The 20,130-nt window shown below is 35.4% G+C and overlaps 1 protein-coding gene across 13 annotated transcripts in view; it reads right to left on the bottom strand.

Annotated features, from left to right (window-relative positions):
* Positions 1-20,130, bottom strand: part of LOC307193527 (uncharacterized protein) — a 730,787-nt gene that overhangs the window by 363,076 nt on the left and 347,581 nt on the right. For all 13 annotated transcript variants that reach the window (XM_079935632.1, XM_079935641.1, XM_079935643.1 and 10 more), the window contains one exon: positions 6,572-6,658. The gene's annotated coding sequence lies outside the window, so the exon portion shown is untranslated. The remainder of the gene's footprint in view (positions 1-6,571; positions 6,659-20,130) is intronic.

A 20,130-nucleotide genomic window follows, 5' to 3' on the forward strand; every position in this document is an offset into this window, starting at 1 on the left:
TTTCTAATTTTATTGATTTGAGTGTTCACCCTCTTTTTCTTGATCAGTCTGGCTAAAGGTTTATCAATTTTGTTTATCTTCTCAGAGAACCAGCTTTTAGTTTTAATGATCTTTGCTATTGTTTTCTTTGATTCTATTTTATTTATTCTGCTCTAATCTTTATAATTTCTTTCCTTCTAGTAACTTTGGGTTTTGTCTGTTTTTCTTTCTCTAGTTCCTTTAGGTGTAAGGTTAGATTGTTTATTTGAGATTTTTCTTGTTTCTTGAGGTAGGATTGTATTGCTATAAACTTCCCTCTTAGAACTGCTTTTGCTGCATCCCATAGGTTTTGGATTGTCGTGTTTTTGTTGTCATTTGTCTCTAGTTATTTTTTGATTTCCTCTTTGATTTCTTCAGTGATCTCTTGGTTATTTAGTAACATACTGTTTAGCCTCCATGTGTTTGTGTTTTTTACATTTTATTCCCTGTATTGATTTCTAATCTCATAGCATGGTGGTCAGAAAAGATACTTGATATGATTTCAATTTTCTTCCATTTACCAAGTATTGATTTGCAACCCAAGATGTGATCTATCCTGGAGAATGCTTTGTGTGCGCTTGAGAAGAAAGTGTAATCTGCTGTTTTTGGATGGAATGTCCTATAAATATCAATTAAATCTATCTGGTCTATTGTGTCATTTAAAGCTTGTGTTTCCTTATTTATTTTCTGTCTGGATGATCTGTCCATTGGTGTAAGTGAGATGTTAAAGTCCCTCACTACTATTGTGTTATTGTCGATTTCCTCTTTTATAGGTGTTAGCATTTGCCTTATGTATTGAGGTGTTCCTATGTTGGGTACATATATATTTACAATTGCTAAATCTTCTTCTTGGATTGATCCCTTGATCATTATGTAGTGTCCTTCCTTGTCTCTTGTAACATTCTTTACTTTAAAGTCTATTTTATCTGATATGGGTATTGCTACTCCAGCTTTCTTTTGATTTCCATTTGCATGGAATATCTTTTTCCATCCCCTCACTTTCAGTCTGTATGTGTCCCTAGGTCCGAAGTGGGTCTCTTGTAGATAGCATATATACAGGTCTTGTTTTTGTATCCATTCTGCGAGCCTGTGTCTTTTGATTGGCACATTTAATCCAATCACATTTAAGGTAATTATCAATATGTATGTTCCTATTACCATTTTCTTGATTGTTTTGGGTTTGTTTTTGTAGGTCCTTTTCTTCTCTTGTGTTTCCTCCCTAGAGAAGTTCCTTTAGCATTTGTTGTAGAGCTGGTTTGGTAGTGCTGAATTCTCTTAGCTTTTGCTTGTCTGTAAAGCTTTTGATGTCTCCGTCGAATCTGAATAAGATCCTTGCCCTGCAGAGTAATCTTGGCTGTAGGTTCTTCCCTTTCATCACTTTAAATATAACATGCCACTCTCTTCTGGTTTGTAGAGTTTCTGCTGAGAAATTAGCTGTTAACCTTATAGGAGTTCCCTTATATGTTATTTGTCATTCTTCTCTTGTTGCTTTTAACAATTTTTCTTCGTCTTTAATTTTTGTCAATTTGACCACTATGTGTCTTGGTGTGTTTCTCCTTGGATTTATCCTGCCTGGGACTTCTGCACTTCCTGCACTTGGGTGGCTATTTCCTTTCCCTTGTTAGGGAAGTTTTCGACTATAATCTCTTCAAATATTTTCTCGGGTCCTTTCTCTCTTTCTTCTCCTTCTGGGACCCCTATAATGTGAATGTTGGTGCATTTAATGTTGTCCCAGAGGTGTTTTAGGCTGTCTTCATTTCTTTTCATTCTTTTTTCTTTATTCTGTTCCATGACAGTGAATTGCACCGTTCTGTCTTCCAGGTCACTTATCCGTTCTTCTGCCTCAGTTATTCTGCTATAGATTCCTTCTAGTGTATTTTACATTTCAGTTATTGTATTGTTCATCTCTGTTTGTTTGTTCTTTAATTCTTCTAGGTGCTTGTTTTTTAATTCTTCTAGGTCTTTGTTAAACATTTCTTGCATCTTCTCGATCTTTGCCACCATTCTTTTTCCAAGGTCCTGGATCATCTTCACTATCATTATTCTGAGTTCTTTTTCTGGAAGGTTGCCTATCTCCACTTCATTTAGTTTTTTTGGGGAGGGGTTATCTTGTTCCTTCATCTGGTACATAGTCCTCTGCCTTTTCATTTTGTCTATCTTTCTGTGAATGTGGTTTTCGTTCCACAGGCTGCTGTCTGCCCTGTGGTGGATGAGGCTATCTAAGAGGCTTGTGGGAAGGGCTGGTGATGGGCAGGGCTGGGTGTTGCTCTGGTGGGCAGAGCTCAGTAAAACTTTAATCTGCTTGTCTGATGATGGGTGGGGCTAAGTTCCCTCCTTGTTGGTTGTTTGGTCTGAGGTGACCCAGCACTGAAGCCTAGAGGCTCTTTGGTGGGGCTAATGGTGCACTCCAGGAGGGCTCACACCAAGGAGTACTTCCCTGAACATCTATTGCCAGTGTCCTTGTCCCCACGGTGAGCCACAGCTGCCCCCCTCCTCTGCAGGAGACCCTCCAACACTAGCAGGTAAGTCTGGTTCATTCTCCTATGGGGTCCCTGCTCCTTCCCCCTGGGTCCTGATGCACACATTACTTTGTGTGTGCGCTCCAAGAGTGGAATCTCTGTTTCCCCCAGACCTGTCAAAGTCCTGCAACCAAATCCTTCTAGCCTTCAAAGTCTGATTATCTGGGAATTCCTTGTCCCATTGCAGAACCCCCAGGTTGGGAAGCCTGATGTGGGGCTCAGAACCTTCACTCCTGTGGGTGGACTTCTGTGGTATAATTGTTCTCCAGTTTGTGAGTCGCCCACCCAGTGGTTATGGGATTTGATTTTATTGTGATTGCGCTCCTCGTACTATCTCATTGTAGCTTCTCCTTTGTCTTTGGATGTGGGGTAAGCTTTTTGGTGAGTTCCAGCGTCCTCCTGTTGATGATTGTTCAGCATTTAGTTGTGATTCTGGTGCTCTTGCAAGAGGGAGTGAGCACACGTCCTTCTACTCTGCCATCTTGAACCAATCCTATGTGTTCTGTTTTGTAACTGGTTTTCATTAATTAACATATTGTGAACATTTTAGGTAACATAAATATTCTTCTAAACTTGAAGGATATTCTACCAGATGTGTATGCCATAATTTTACTCAAACCAATAACCTATCATTAGATATTTAGCTTTTTCTAACTATTTACTACTTATAAAAATATGATGATGTATATATATCTTTGTACCTGGATCTTTTACACGTGTCTCTGATTATTCCTTAAACATAAATTTTAGTATTACAATTTCAATGTCATATGACACACTATAGTACATTATTTTGAAGATGTCAATGTGTTTATTAGTAAATTGTGCTTTAGGAAGACAATTCCCTTTGTATTTCCAGGCAGATGAATTCCCATTGCCCACATATTTGTAAACACTACATGTTATTAGTGTAAATGCTCTTTTGATTGAATTGGAAAAACAAATGCACAAATAAAATCTATTTCAATATTTCTCTAACTCACATTTTTTCAAAAATACAGGCTGAATATTCCATGGCTGTTTGAACCAGTTGTATCTCTGCCTTTTGTTAAGGTCAGCCCATATTCTTTGTCTGTTTTTTCCATTTGGACTTTTTTCTTATGCTCAAGAAATTCATCATATAAGGAGATAACCCTTAATTTTCATACATACATACCTCAAACTTTTTTCAAATTTTATAATATATTTACCTTATTGCATTTTAAGTGTAAAACCTTGTAAAATGTATGAAATACTATCTGAACCTCCATTTCCATATGTTCACAGTGGAGCCAATAATACCTGGCCTGGATTCCACAAATTTAGAGAAATTGAAATGAGTTAGTATTCCCAAATGTACTTTTATAACTATTGTTATCAGTCTTATTAAAATTAAATCACTGTTTGACCTAGCTTGTTCATCAGATCACAAACAAGTCTAAATTAATAAGTTTGAAGTCTACTAAGGATAGGAACTATATTTCCAAGTTTTTAGGTCTAGTACCTAGCACAGTGTCTGGCATGTGGTGGGTGCTCAATAAATGCTTGCTTAATGAACATAGATTCTAAATATACTAGAGAAACATAAATTCAAATACATCTGTGTTCATTCCAAGTATGCTATTAGAATGCCATCTAAATCTAATGGTGTAAAAAATAGCACATATTAAAATGATAATTAATGTTAAACTTAAATTTATGTCTCTGTCCTTGGCAACCTCAGTAATCCTCTCCATGATGAAGCAATCAGGAAATATAAGTCATTATTTATTACATCACTACAAATTGTATTTGTCTTGTCTTTGGACCTGATGTATATTGTGGGGTTGACAGGGATTTGGCATAAAAGGGTGACTCAGAAGTGCACAGAGGTAATAGGAAATAGATTTGAGGGTAAAACTTGTAGACATCTCTAGATTCATAAGCAATTTATAAATTACAGAGAGAGTACATATGAGGTATGTAATAATTTCTTATCTCAAAATTATATGAGATACATAAATTTCTTCTCCAGCTGCTCAGTAGAAGAATTTCTTTTTTGAAAGAAATGTTGTTATGTTCACATGTGATCCTATCTTAATTTGGAGGAAAATAATGAAGTATTTGGCTTGGCCAAACAGCATTTTAGGAATAGTTTTGTGTGTGATTTAGACCCAAATATATTCACACTTTGTTTGGCATATTGAATGATAAAGATAAACGCTATCAAACAAACATGTTTTACTTGTAGTTTAGAATCACGACATTCATAAATCAGGTTATGCCACAATAACAAACAATCCCTAAATCTTTTTTTTTTTTTGACAAGAGGTCTTGCTCATTTTATTCAATGATGTATATTCAGTAGATGTCTACTTTAAACAGAGACAACACAGACACAAACAAGATATCAAATATCATTGTATGCATGTTACTAAGTGTTCTCTTCACTTGTTTTTTTTTTTTTCAGCTTTTTAAAAGATATAATTTACATATAACATTATGTAAGTTTAAGGTAGACAACATAAGGATTTGATATGTGTATAGTGACAATCCTCAATGTACAATGGTTCAGCTTACAATTTTCTGACTTTACAATGGTGCAAAAGTGATATACATTCAGTAGAAATTGTATTTGGAATTTTGAATTTTGATCTTTTCCTGGGCTAACATATGCGATATAATCTCTCTTGATGCTGGGCAACAGCAATGAGCTGCAGTTCCCTGTCTGCCAGATAATCACAAGAGTGAACAAGTGATACATTTACATCCATTCCATTTTTTCACTTTCAGTACAGTATTCAATAAATACATGAGTCAATACTTTATTATAAAAAGAGGCTTTGTGTTGGATGATTGTGCCCAACTATAGCCTAATCTAAGTGTTCTGAGCATGTTTAAGGTAGGCTAAGCTAAGCTATGATGTTTGATAAATTAGGTGTATTAAATGTATTTTGACTTACAATATTTTCAACTTATAATGGGTTTATCAGGATGTAACCCCATTGGAAGTTGATGAAGGTCTGTACATTGTGAAATGATTACCACAGTAAGGTTAGTTAACACATCCATCACCTCACACAGTTATCTTTTTTTTTTTTATGGTGAGAACTTTTGAGATCTACTCTCTTAGAAACTTTCAAATATACTATGCAATATTGTTAATTATAGTCACTATGCATGCATTACATCCCCAGCACTTATTCATCTTATATCTGAAGGTTTGTACTCTTGGACCATCTTTACCCACTTCCCCCATATCCACCCATTTCCGCCATATCCATCAACCTCTGGCAACCACCAGTGTGTTCTGTTTCTATGAGTTTGTTTTTTTTAGATTCCCCATGTAAGTAAGATTATACAGTATTTATCTTTCTATCTCTGGCTTAGTTCACTTAGCATAATGTCCTCAAAGTTCATCCATGTTGTCATAAATGGCAGGATTTCTTTCTTTTTTATGGATAAAAAATATTCTAACATATATATTCTAATATATATATATATATTATGTATATAGTTATATTCTCTTTATCCATTTATCTGTCGATGGACACTTAGGTTGTCATAAGTGCAGCTATATCTTCAAGACATTGATTTCATTTCTTTCAGATATACACCCAGAAATGGAATAACTGGCTGGATCATATAGTAGTTCTTAATTTTTTAAGAATCCTCCATACTGCTCTCAATAGTAATTGTAACAATATATAATCTCACCAACAGTGCACAAGGGAAACAACCTCTAAATCTTAGGAGTTTGAACCAGGAGATTTCTCTGGGTGCATTTCTGAGGAAACTATCCTCCAAGAGAAAGCTCAATGTTACAATTTCATATGAACATGTGCTTCCACAATTTCAGAAAAGAGAATTCTAGTGTACTGCAGTGGCGTTTAAATGCTTCCACTCAGAAGTGATACATAAACTTGCATTCACACTTCACTGGCTAAAGAAATCACTCAAGAGAGTGAAGAAGTGAAATTGCTTGTGTACCTTTTAAGAGGAGGATGAGAAATATTGCTGAGTGACAATAATATCTACCACTTTGAGTTTGGTAACAAAAAATATTTTACTTGTACCTTTTGCCGATGAATAGATTTACTTCATTTGTGTCAAGCAGTCTCACTCTCTTTTGTTTTACTGAGATGCATTTTCACTCTTTGTACCTATTAAGGAGTAATACATATCAACATTTTTGTCTGCTATACATTAAGCAGTCACCTCGTTCATAGCATTTTCATTCATTGATTCATTCATTCAGTAACTATTTATTATCTATTCCACATGTCCAAGACTCTGTTTGGAGTATTAGGGCTTAGAGAAACATATCTTGTATTCATGAATCTTACAGCATTTTGAGGAGATATATTTGAATTAAATTACCACATAAAGTAGAACCTGTGCTAAGTGCCCAGGAGAACAGCTCCACGGTGCCATAAGAAGACAATATGACATAAGAAAAGCCAGTGAAGACTTCCATGGGGGAGTGTTGACTAGGTGCTGATTAGTTGGATGTGAGGGGAGATGTTCATACAGAAGGAAGAGCAGATGAGCAGAGGGGGCACAGCAGGAATGAGAAACTGAAGAAGGCAAGACAGTTCCACGTGGACCAGAGGTCCAGGTGCCCAGAGGAAGCTAGAGAAATAGATGAGAACTTGACCAAGGGTTTTACAGCTCCTACAAAAATAGAGGAGCTATTGAGGACTACTGGGAATGAAATAATACCACCAGAATTAGGTACTAAAGTAATTCTCCTGTCTACAATGTGGGAAAATTCATTTTTCACTATTCAAATATTTAGCATCAGGATGATATGGAAATCAAGATGGAATGGCATAGGGAACAGAGAAAATAACCACCTATTTAGAGTTTCCTCTCATTTGATAACAAAGCAAAACCTGTTTTGAATTTCACAAATCCTGCAATTTTGTTGTTTTTTCCTTATGTTGACTTTTTCACACAATAGTCATTTGAAAGATTTGAAAAAAATAGTAAAAGAACAGTTTACTAATTTTTAAAGTATAGGTTCAAAATGGAAAGTTTGGAAAGTATATAAAATAATAATATAGAAAAATAAAATCACAAATAGTATGTTCTTCCAAAAATTACTCCTAAATATTTCCCTAAACTTTTATGTTTTAAGGATAACAAAACTTATAATATTTCCACTCTAAGCTAAAATTTTATTAAAAATATACAGAGATGTAAGATTCTCACCGTGGTAGATAATCTCCAAAGATAGTCACCAATAAGCCCTCCACTCCCCGTATATATGTACCCACCCTCTCTTCAAGAAGTGATGTCTGTTTCTTTCCCCTTGATTCTGTTCTGGACTCATAACTTGTTTTGACCAAAAGTGGAAGTGAAACTATGGCAATTCTTGGTCCCTAAGAGGCCAAGCTGTTTCTACTTTCATTTTCTTGGAACCCAAACAGCATGCATTAAGGAAGTTCTCATTTCTGCTGAAGGAAGATGTCCGTAGAGTCCCTATAGACACACTACACAAAGAGAGAGGCTGCTTGGAGGGAAACGCAGGCTCCTCAGCTAAGAGTCTGTGCCAAGGCAGGAAAGAGGGTTTCTTGGATCTTCCAGTCCAGTTCTGATATGAGTGACCCCAGGAGACACTACATAGATCCAAAGAACTATCCAGTGAACCCACAGTACGTTGAGAAATAATACATTGTTGTTTTAACCACCAATTTTTGTGGTGGTTTGTTAGGGAGCATTCAATAAATGAAACAATCACAATCACTTGGTCAATTTTTAGAAGAAAAATAAAATGCTGCATTTTTCAGCAGCAGACCCCTAAAAGTTGCATTTTTCACACTGCAGACCCCTTGTTTATGCATCCCTATGAAAAATATACCAAGGCTCACACGGCACAAGCCTGTCTCTAAAAGTTGTGTATGCTTAATTTTGGATTTCCAAGTCCTTATAATTATAAACTGCTAAATCAGACTAAGAAAATTTTTAAAATAGACAAAAAAAATCTGTTAGATTCATTTTCACTTCAATGTGTATTATATGCATAGAGTTGGTTAGAATTTGAACCAAGACCAAAATATAAGACTTATGTGCTGGATTTGGCCTTTGACGAGAAAAAGATAAAGAGTAAAGCAGGTTCACAGGTACCCATATACTTAGAGTCAAGAATATATATGACTTCTCTTCATTGTTGGAAACCTTTGTAAATTTCTTAAGTGATTTTTTTTTAATATACTGTGGACTTAAGTGCTATTTTAATATCAAGTTATAATTATTTTTGGCTAGAAGTCTATCCAATAGATGTCATACATTTCTCTGGGCTCATGGTTAACCAGAACAATTCAGAGATGAATATGTAACCAAAGATATTTATGTTTTTTAAGTGTAACTTTATTGTTACAATGAGTGTCACCATGTGGATTTTTCTTTTGTAGCATAATAATTTTGTTTTGTTAACATACATCCTTCTGGTCACTAATGATAATAATAATAAAACAACATTGAAATTCTCAAGTGTTGTAATATTAGTAGATAAAAGAAACTCAGTTGACGTGGTTGAGAAACAAATACTTTTCATGTAAAAGCCAGAGAAATGACCATCAAATGTATTACGTGGTTTAAAATGATAATTTTTGCATATCTATTTCCCTAAAAGTTCCGTTGTTCATTTGAGGACTAAATGTTAAATTGATTCAATTCTCTCTATAATTATGAGATGACTGCATATTTATTCATAGCAAATTCAAGTACATTCATTTGCAGTTGCCATTCATGGAGATCTCAAAAATGCCACTTTTTGTTGTGTATATTGTGAGAGGGCAAAATAAATAACCTCTCCTGCTTAAAATTAGATTGCTTGGGCTTCCCTGGTGGCGCAGTGGTTGAGAGTCTGCCTGCCAATGCAGGGGACACGGGTTCGTGCCCCGGTCTGGGAAGATCCCACATGCCGCGGAGCGGCTGGGCCCGTGAGCCAGGGCCGCTGAGCCTGCGCGTCCGGAGCCTGTGCTCCGCAACGGGAGAACCACAACAGTAAGAGGCCCGCGTAGCACACACACACACAAAAATAATAAATAAATAAATAAAATTAGATTGCTTTTTAAATGTGTCATTAATCATGCGTTAGACTCCAAAAGATCAAAATGAAATGGTTCAGAATTTTAAATTTTCCAGGGTGATAAATGCTAAGTAAGTTAGCAATGTTTGACCATACTTCCCGGTGTGTTTGAGAATTTCTGAAGATAATTCGCTTCTCTGTTCTATCACCTTTCGCTTTTTATGTTAGCTGCTAATGTGTGTAATTAGCAGGGTTCAAACCTGGAGTTGGGACCCCCCCCCACCAAAGACAGATAAATATCTATAAGAGGTGTGGCCCAGCCACATGAGAATAATATGAAATGCACGAGGAATTAGATGAACTGCAAGGAGTTTACTGAAAGAAGTTAACTGTAACCTGGGTCACGGGTTGCAAAATGAGCCATACAAGGCTATTTAAGAGTGCAACTAGAACCGCAAAATCCACCTCCATCTGAAGGGTTTAAACTTGGAGTCTTCAGTTATTACAGTAAATATAATTACAATTTTCAGTGTGTCTCATGTGTGTTATGCAGAAAATTATCCGAGGCATAGTCAGCTCCTAGCACCTGTTCTCAATTTTATGCCGCCCAAAAGTTTTAACTGATTTGAGGTTGGTAAACACCTTAGAGGATAAATGTCTTTTAACACAAAAATGTTTTAGAATGAAATATAGAGATAATGACATAAATCAAACCCATGGTATTAATACTCTTGATTTCAGTTTAGGGTAAGTTTTTGCTCATTAGTACCACTTCTGTGCATTGATGTATAAAGGGCCTGTAATAATTAAAACTCTGAGGATCCCCTGCACAACTAAGACTTATGTTTACACTTTTAAGTTTGTAATCAAATAACTGATTTTAAACATATCAGTTTAAGTTGAACAATATATAAAAAGTAACTAATTTAAAACATTTTGAAATGTTGAAAAGAAAGTTAAGACTTACTATTTTATGAGGGTAATATAAAACATTTAAATACTTGGATTTTCCTTGTTAAGGTCCTTATGTTGATTGGTTAGACCTTTGAGACCCTTAAGAGAACAAAATACTTAAATTTTATAACTACCATTTAAAATATTTGAGGACATTATAATAAACTAGTTATCAATGGCCCTTATTGTTTAAGTAAGTTTAGTCTACTCAACTTGAAATAACTGAACATTAATAATGGCAAAAGTAAAGAGATTTTTCTTATTTTACTAAGATTATATAAAGAATATAAATTAAGCCTATGATTTTAAGAGAGAAACAGCATTTACATTTGAAACTCTAATAAATTGGATGTTAATTTATGATCTGCAATGAGCACTGAGACTGAATTCTACGGAGATAAGGGGACTTGCCCAAGACTGTTGAGTAAACACTGAGACTCAGATTTTAACATGCAACTCCAGTGGCTGTGGTTTCTATATTCATTCTCAAAGGAAAAAGTTAGCTTTTTGTAGGTTTGTGCAAAATTTTCGAGTAAAATAATCTAATGCTCTGAAATACTCTGTAATCTTTTATTGCTAATTTTCTGGTTTAAAACCTACCAAAGCCAAAAAAATAGAACATACAGTACTTTTTTTTTTTTTTTTTTTGCGGTACGCGGGCCTCTCACTGTTGTGGCCTCTCCCATTGCAGATAACAGGCTCTGGATGCGCAGGCTCAGCGGCCATGGCTCACGAGCCCAGCCGCACCGCGGCATGTGGGATCTTCCCGGAGCAGGGCACGAACCCATGTCCCCTGCATCGGCAGGTGGACTCTCAACCACTATGCCACCAGGGAAGCCCAGTACATTTTTAAATAGTCAAAATAGTGTAAATAAGATATTATCTACCGTCATTTTTCTCTTCCCAGTTTAAGAAATAAGTTCATCTTTGTGGCTATGATTTTTAACTCTAAATAGCCAGCAGTTGTTCTGCTGCTGTTGACTTTCTAAAATGGTATAGTTACTTTGAGCCTGTATTCACACTGTATTCTTATTTAGAATACATAATAATTCATTTTACATTATTTATTGCCTCTGAACAGACTTGAAAAGATTTGATTAATAACTTTAAAAACTGATATTTTTTTTTCATTCTCCTCTCTTTACCAGTTTTGATGCTGATCCTCTGAGGTAAATCTAAATGGAAAGCAAATAGACCCATATTTCTATTTATATGCACATATAGGCTTTGTATTTGTATACAGTTTTTTGAAAAAGGAATTACAAACAGATTCCAGTTTTTTCAGTGCCTTCTCTTGTTCTGTTCTTTAATTGTAATTTTCAAATGTTTAGTTAATTTATATATTTCTTCTCTATAAATGTCTCCTATAGCTGTTTTCACTGGGTAGGTCAATTTTAACCTATCTATGGATGGTGTTTTCAAATTGTTGTCTAGTGTTGGAGCACTTACTTGTCAGCTGTTGTGTTACATTTGAATATTTCCCATGGCCAAAATTGTGCTAGACCTGTGTCCTTCTTAAGGAAAAGTGCTTTATGTTTTCTACATCTGATATTTACACCACAGACATTCAAAAAGCAGTGAACCAAGTCTTATGAAAGAGACAGAAGAATCATCATTTAAAATATTGGTGTCAGAGAAACAGAATTGCTTTTTGATTTAGATTATGTAAATATTCACTCATTAGAAGATTGACTTTAAAAAAGATCTAATTTTGCTAAACAATAGAAAAACCATAGAAGAAACTTTTTTTTTTAATTTAAGAAACCACATAAAGCAGGTATAACATCATGGGGAAAGTAGATACTTTCTATATCATTGTCAAAAACCAAAAACTGCTTCTTGATTTAGGACACCATAGACTCATGTAGAGGTTTGAGTGGCTGAAAGAAATCAATACTATCCATTATTCCTTAGATGGTGGACTCCACACATATTCTAGCCTCTAAACATTTCTAAAAGTCTCTCTCAAAGTTGGTAAATTTGGAAAAAATAAATTTCTTTTATAGATGAATCCTGCAGGAAGGTGATATATTTTATAATGACTCCGTTAAGATTTTCACTTAATATTCAGCAGCCCTGAAGATTTCTATCTTGTACTCTAAATCAGTACTTCAGGAAAAAAATGATGAGCAGATTGACAGTGTTGTCAGGACTGTGATTGATGAAGCTGCAATTGTGAATGATGTGAAATACAAGTCCTCCTGGGTCCTGACCCAACCTGTACCTGGTTTTACAACCTCTGCTTTGTCCTTCAGTTGTAAGAAGATCTAAGATTCTTAGTCTAGTGACAGAAACTGCCTTTCCTTTTGGTCCATCAGAAGGGGTAGTAGTGAAGAATTCAAGTTGGGAGTCAGGCACATCTGGATTTCAATACTGGTCAGCTGAGACACTTACTAGCTGGTTGAACTGAGATATACTTTTTGACATCTCTAGCTTCAGTTTTCTCACTTGTATAACTTGGAAATAACATCTCTCATGATTGTTTGGAGAATTAATTGATATGAATGAATCTAAAAGTCTTAGCACAATGCCTGATGTAATTATTCAGTGAATTTCAAGTAATATAGTATCATTAGATTCACTATGAGTAAAGAAATAACGTAGATGGTATAGGAATAGTGGTAGCCCCCCGAGGACATATAGCGACCCTGTATGGTGTTTGGCTGATCTCTACTACAAAAGCAAGATATTTAGTTCAAATTAGTATTAATCACAACAGGAATAGCTACCCACTTTATATAGTCCCAAGCACTTTCCTAAGTTCTTTTCTTAGACTAACACAATTAATTCTCATAAAAACCCTAAGAAGAAGTGATATCATTCCACATATTACAGATAAGTAAATTGAGATCCAGAAAGGTAAGTTGCTCAAAGTCAAAGAGCCATTCAATAAAGGAGCCAGAATTCAAAACCAAGCAGTCTTTTGCCAAAATCAATGTGTTCTACCACCATACTCTCCATTCCCAAACTGAAAATCAAGGCACCCCAGAGCACCACAGTGAATTCACAGAGGCATCACGGGATGTAATTAAATGTTCCAGAGCAACACAGTGATGCTCGACACCTGTCAGCTACTGCATGGACTACTACTTTGAGGTCGTTTTGCTCCAACATTTTATCACACTACTTGCTTTCAATATCGTGTCATTGTTGGAGCTGGGCTTCCAGTGGTTGTGCTTTACAAAAACCAAATGCTGCGTGAAAATCAGTGTCGAATAGGAAACAAGGCTGGGCACTCTTATTTCAAGGGTTGAGAAGTTGTGCTCTGCCTAACAGGAGCATATGTGCCATAAGTAAAAGTCGTTATTTAAGAAGAAAATAAAAATATTATCTTTTCTATCATTGCAGGCATACCTCAGAGATACTGTAGGTTTGAGTCCAGAACACAATAAAGCAAAAATTGCAATAAAGCGAGTCACATAAACTTTTTGGTTTCCCAATGCATATAAAAGTGATGTTTATACTATACCGTAGTCTATTAAATGTGCAATAGCATTATATCTAAAAATGTCTATACTTTAATTAAAAATATCTTGTTGCTAAAAAGCGCTAACCATCATCTGAGGCTTCAGCAAGTCATAGTAGTAACATCAAAGATTACTGATCACAGATCACCATGACAAATGTAGTAATAATTTAAAAGTTTGAAATATTGCAAGGATTACTACCAAAACATGACACAGAGACATGAAATGAGCAAGTGCTGTTGGAAAAATGGCACTGATAGACTTGCTCGAGGCAGGGCTGCCACAAACTTCAGTTTGTAAACAACATAGTATCTGAAGTGCCATAAAGCAAAGCACAATTAAACAAGGTATGCCTGGATATGCATATTACCTTTCAAACAGCCCCTAGGTTGTTAAAACATAAGTTGTTTGAATCAAACTGCTTTATACATGCAACTGTTTGGTGTTTATTTTGGCCTAGGGATGCCAGGAGAAAATTACTGAGACACCGAGAACAACAGGATCAGAAAAAGTTGTGGATTTTCTGCACTTCACTGTTCAGTCCCTCAGGGAACACTCTATCAGTTTAATTAAACCTTAATGCACCTATAATTTCTCAGGTACTTAGAAATTCCTTTCTCAAAGAGCTCACAGCAAAATAGGGAAAACAGACCCAAAGATTCATAGGAGAGTGCAATGTTAAGTGTTGGAGGGACCAGATCCTCCTAGGAAGGTTACATAAAGATTCAGAAAGTCCATGACATTGAGAAATGCAAGGGAATTTTATTGGGTGGAAAAGCAATCATAAGCAATTTCCAAGAAGAGATGAATGAACAAAAGAAGTTAAAATGTATAGCACTTATAGAATAATGGGCATGGTAATATTGAGCATTCACTAATCACATTATTACTTATTAAATACTTGTTAGGTACTAAGCAATACAATAGGCACTGAGTTGTGAAGATGAAAGTCAGAGTGCCTTTCCTCACGCTCTGATATCTCATGGGGTTCCTGACAGGAAAACTGAGTTCAGGCGAGTGGTAGAAAATGAGATTAGAAGGGAAAGATAGGGGTGGAAATACTATATTGCCTTTAACTCCTGAAGAGGCAAGGAACTTTTAGAATAATAAATACACAGTCTAATTACTTTGGATTAACTAGTAGCCAAATGCGTTCACAAATATTGATATTATTCAAATCAGCTTCATTTTACTGAAAAAAGATGCTGGATTTTTATACCCTCCTGGTGAATAAATGAGAGGCATGTGTATATTTTTCCAGAATCATGACTTATTCAGTTTATGGTCTAATTATTGATTCAGAAGATAAATAACAAATTATCATATGAAAAATGTGAGGCTGGGAGTAATTAATGCAATAAAGTATATTGCTCAATATGTGAACAACTTCATTATAAATTCTAGGAAAAGGAATGATTTCTGAAGAAACATAATAACATGAGAAAATATTAAGAATTAAATTAAGAGATAAATAAAACATTTGTAGGATGTAGTATTCAAATTCAGTAAACAAATACAGTGACACTGTCACAGTGAGACTATTGAATCTGTATAGCCCTGTCTTTCCTAGGGGATTGACTCAGGTGGTTAACAACTAAGTAATAACTCTCCTGTGTCATCTAGTTAATCCTAGATACCACTCTAGTGTTAACTGGAGACCTCTATTTAGCTGCAGACTGTCTCAGGTTGCACATAGAAATTCATGTATAATTACACAGAATGGCATCATGTTACTAAAACATATTAGTTAAAAGTCCTCACCTACCCAGTGGGTTAGGAGAATCATCTTTCTAAAATATCTCTCCATGACTCTGGTATGGGCACACAGCTAGAACAATCCTGTTCCCACATATGGTCACTATTCATTTATTGGTCATTTCGATAGAGATTTGCATGTTTACAGCTAGTCACTGTGATAGCAAAAGTACTACAGAATTCAAAAGAGAAAGAGATGATTTCCAGCTGGAAAAATAGGGATGTCTTCAAGAAGGTGGTGGCAGACTTTTCAGTTATGTATGGTTCCATGAGTATCTACAATTCTAGTCACAGACTTCTCCAAGACAGGAAGGTAAAGAGAGAGAGAGAGAGAGAGAGAGAGAGAGAGAGAGAGAGAGAGAGAGAGAGAAATGAGGAATGATTGTAAAGGCAAGATGACTGGTAGCATTAATTGAAGAGCTCTTTATTTGTGTTCACTCACCAGTGTGAGCATCTTTTCTCTTTAGCCATTGTATAACTTCAATTTAGGTTTTTTTAGTTGCAGCTTTATTCATCCAATGAATCAAGCCTTGGAAATGTTGAAAGCTGAATTCCTGTGTGTGGCAGGAAGGAGGAGAGATATGAATAGAAGTAATGACACAGAATAACATCCTCTTCCTTCCTCCTTTATTAATGCAATTCAGCAAGTGGTTATTAAGCATCTCATATGTGGTAGGTCCTATCTGAAATTATGTAGATAGTAATCTACTAAAAGACAAAGTTCCTGTCTCACAGGTCTATAGGAACACAGGAATCTGTAAAGACTCACAATAAATGTAAAACAAAAAAGAACATAAATATAGACCAAGTAAATTGGTAGCTCAGAAGAGGTAAAAGATAATTGTTGATGATGTTGTGAAGAAGACTTCACAAAGGTGCTGTTTTTAGTCTCAGGATGTTGATAAAAGACATTTCTTTACCTGTACCCTCTCTAAAATGATTCACAAATAACGAGGACAACAAGAAACAGAAATCAAAATTCCATTGTCAATGAAACACAGAGACAAGTTATAATCTCAAAAACTACAAGAACACGAAGTGGAAGGATAAATGCAGAAAGAGAAAGCGTCATACCAAAATACTCTCAAAGGAAGATGACTGCAAGAAGTAAGTGAAATATCTTGTGGATTCCCCTCAAAGGACCAGAAACTGGAGTCACCTTATAGCTTGGAAGGTAGTGGCAGGGATGCTAAAACTGGAATAGAAGGCTTATTTGAAAGGCTTTCACTTGGGCTCCCAGGTCATCACCTTCTCCAATCAGTGGACTGTCCCTCTCTGTCTGTCTGTCTGTTTGCCTCTCTCTCTCCCTCTCACTCACACACAAACAAAACCTATGGGAGATTGGAGAATATGTGCAGAGAAATTGAGTTACAGGATCTCCAGACATTCAGTCTTAAGACAAAAGAAAATAGCATCAGGCCTGAGACAGAAAACCGACTTTGGATGATCCTTCTGTGCAGAAATTGAAAGACCCAAAACATAGACTTAAAAATATCCATGTTTAGGAATTTTCCAATAAAAAACTGTCAGCCTTAATAACCTAAAAATGAAGAGCATCAGCCAACACACTACATCCATGAATACAGATACATGAATGAAGAGCTAGGGTTATGAACCATTTGAGGAAGCCCTCAGTATACAAGAGTAAGGCCTTCAACTAAATAATAACCACTAAAATGGCATTATAGGGAAACAAATAAGAAAACTTAAAAAAATCACTGATTTCTTCATATTAAGATTGTAAAAACTTGGGAAGGATAGTTTGGGAGTTTGGGATTGGCATGTACACACTGCTACATTTAGAATAGATAACCAACAAGGACCCACTGTATAGCACAGGGAATTCTTCTCAGTACTCTGTAATAATCTCAATGGGAAAAGAATTTTCCCATTCAATAGATGTATTTATGTGTATAACTGAATCACTGTGCTGTACACGTGAAACTAAAACAAGATTGTTAACCAACTATACTCCAACATAAAAAAAAAATTTAAAAAATGATTTTACAAAAAATTACAAATAAGAACTTTTTCATCCACAAAAAAGACATTAAAGAAATAAAAGGAAGAAAACAATAAAGGAATTAGAAATAGTTTTTGGAAGCTTACATTATGATAGCTAAAATCAAAACAACAAAACTGATAACAAAAATTACATTCAGCACAGAGTTGTAAGATGAAGTTGAAGGAATTATCCAGAAAGGAAAGAAATAAAAATAATTTTATAGTAGTAGCAATAAAATAAGAAAGGTAGAGAATTAATCTATAAAGTATAATATCCTAGGGAACTTCTAAAACATAGACAAGAAAAAAGAAGGGGAAAATAATATAAAACATATTATCACAAAAATATCCCAGGTGTGAAATGTACTGAGAAGAATATTCTTGAGCTATTAAAATATTTTATCTGATAGAGGTTTCAATGAAGAAGAGTGAGAAAAGTGGCCAAAAATTGGATGTCAGGGTGAAGACTGACTCCAAAACCAAGAGAGTAGGGACTTTAAAGTCCTGCTTTCACAAAAGTAAAAAGTAAGACCTTCTGAGTAAGTGACTTGCCCATACGTTCACAATTCACTGATCCAAAAGTCCTCAGGTCCTTAATAATGTGTGTTTTCCATAATTTTTTTGAACTCTAATTCTCACTTATTATTCTCCTCTCTTCTTTAGGTTATAGTCTGTGGACAGGTTGTAAATATGGGTAACATAATTGCTAAAAGAATGAATATTTATTCCTCACACCAATCCAATTCATGTTGTTTTCCTCAATTCAAGTACTGGTCACTTGGCCTTTCATACAGTCATGTCTCTCTAATTCATAATTTAATGGAAATGATTTTGGCAATTCCAAGAGACATCTGAGAGTTAAGTTTAGCATTTGTGTCATTAATGTTTTCTGCAGATTGATGACCTTTGTGTTATTAAGATGACTGCTTTCCAATTCCTCTACAGCAGTTATCATTTTCCGCTCTCCTTTTTCTTTTATTTACAAATGTGATCTCTGATCCATAAATTAAGAAGGTGGAAATGGTGTGTGGCTAGCTTTTCATATAATCATACATAAGGGGTCTAATTCACTGAGCCATCTCAAATATTTCCACCCACTTTTGGAAGAATTCTGCAAAGAAGTCAATGTGGCATAAGTGGAGGAGGGAACTGTTGGCAAGTGTGTCACAGACTCTTTCAGATTCCCTCTTCCAAATAACTGTAATATGAATTTTGAAGCTGAACTATTAGTAAAGTGATTATTTCAGTCCTGTTTAAGTCAGTAGATGTAGATCATAATATGACTATCATTTTATTTGTTTGTTGATGGTCTGATTTTAGGCCTTAGAACATTACTGTCTAGGCACATTTGAGAAAAAAGAAAAAGTAACATTAGAAAACCTGTGTGTGTGTGTGTGTGTGTGTGTCTGTGTGTGTGTGTGTGTGTGTGTGTGTGTGTCTGTGATAAAAAAAAATTGCAAAATCCAAGGACAGTGCTCCCTTGGTCCAGCTCAACTCTTAGAACAGCTTCAACTTAAAAAAGTCCATGATCATAATATTTATTTTTACATATCCAGATATTTATGCTATTTACTAAAAGTTCTGAGAAATAGTTCAACTGAGTTGTCTTATTACCAGGTTCGGAGGAAATGTTCTTTATCATTTTGAGGAAGTTTCATTCTATTCCTAGCTTTCTGAGTGTTTTTATTATGAAAGGGTGCTGGATTTTGTCAAATCCTTTTTTTGTGCATCAATTAAGATAAGCATTTTTTCTTCCTTTTTTTCTCCCTTCACTCTATTAGTGTGGTGTATTCCATTGCTTAATTTTTCTTATGTCAAACCATCCTTGCATCTCTGGGATAATTCTCAGTTGATAGTGACACATAATCCATTTAATGTGCTTCTGGGCCAGCAGTGATTTTGCACCCTAAATAGACATTTGAAAATATCAAGGTAGTATTGATTATCACATTGGAGGAGGGTGGTAGCAGCATCTGGTGTATGGAGGCCAGGATATTGCTAAACAGTCCACAATAGACAAAACAGCTGCCTTTCCTCTTACAACAAACCATTAGCCATCCCAAAGTGTCAATATTGCCCAAGTTGAGAAACTCTAAATTTCATCAACCCTAGTAACGTTATTCTTTCGTTAATGTGTCATTTAGTCTCTTTCCCCTCAGCCTCCTCAAATCACCCTACCCTCTTCTTTCTATGCTCTAGCCACATTGAACCTCACTTAGTTTCTTCTGTCAGTCAAGTTGTCTTTTGTGCTCATCTTCCACACATTTACTTCCCTCTGATCAGAATATCCTTTCCCCTTCCTCACTCCCCAACACCATGGAGTTTTACTTCTACTTATTCCTTAGTTCTCAGTTATTTCCTCCAGGAAGGTTTTCTGATCCTCCTTAGACTAAGAGAGGTACTTTTGTAATATTTCCCC

This window comes from Stenella coeruleoalba (genome assembly GCF_951394435.1).
Source record: "Stenella coeruleoalba genome assembly, chromosome: 10".
NCBI classification, from domain to species: domain Eukaryota; kingdom Metazoa; phylum Chordata; class Mammalia; order Artiodactyla; family Delphinidae; genus Stenella; species Stenella coeruleoalba.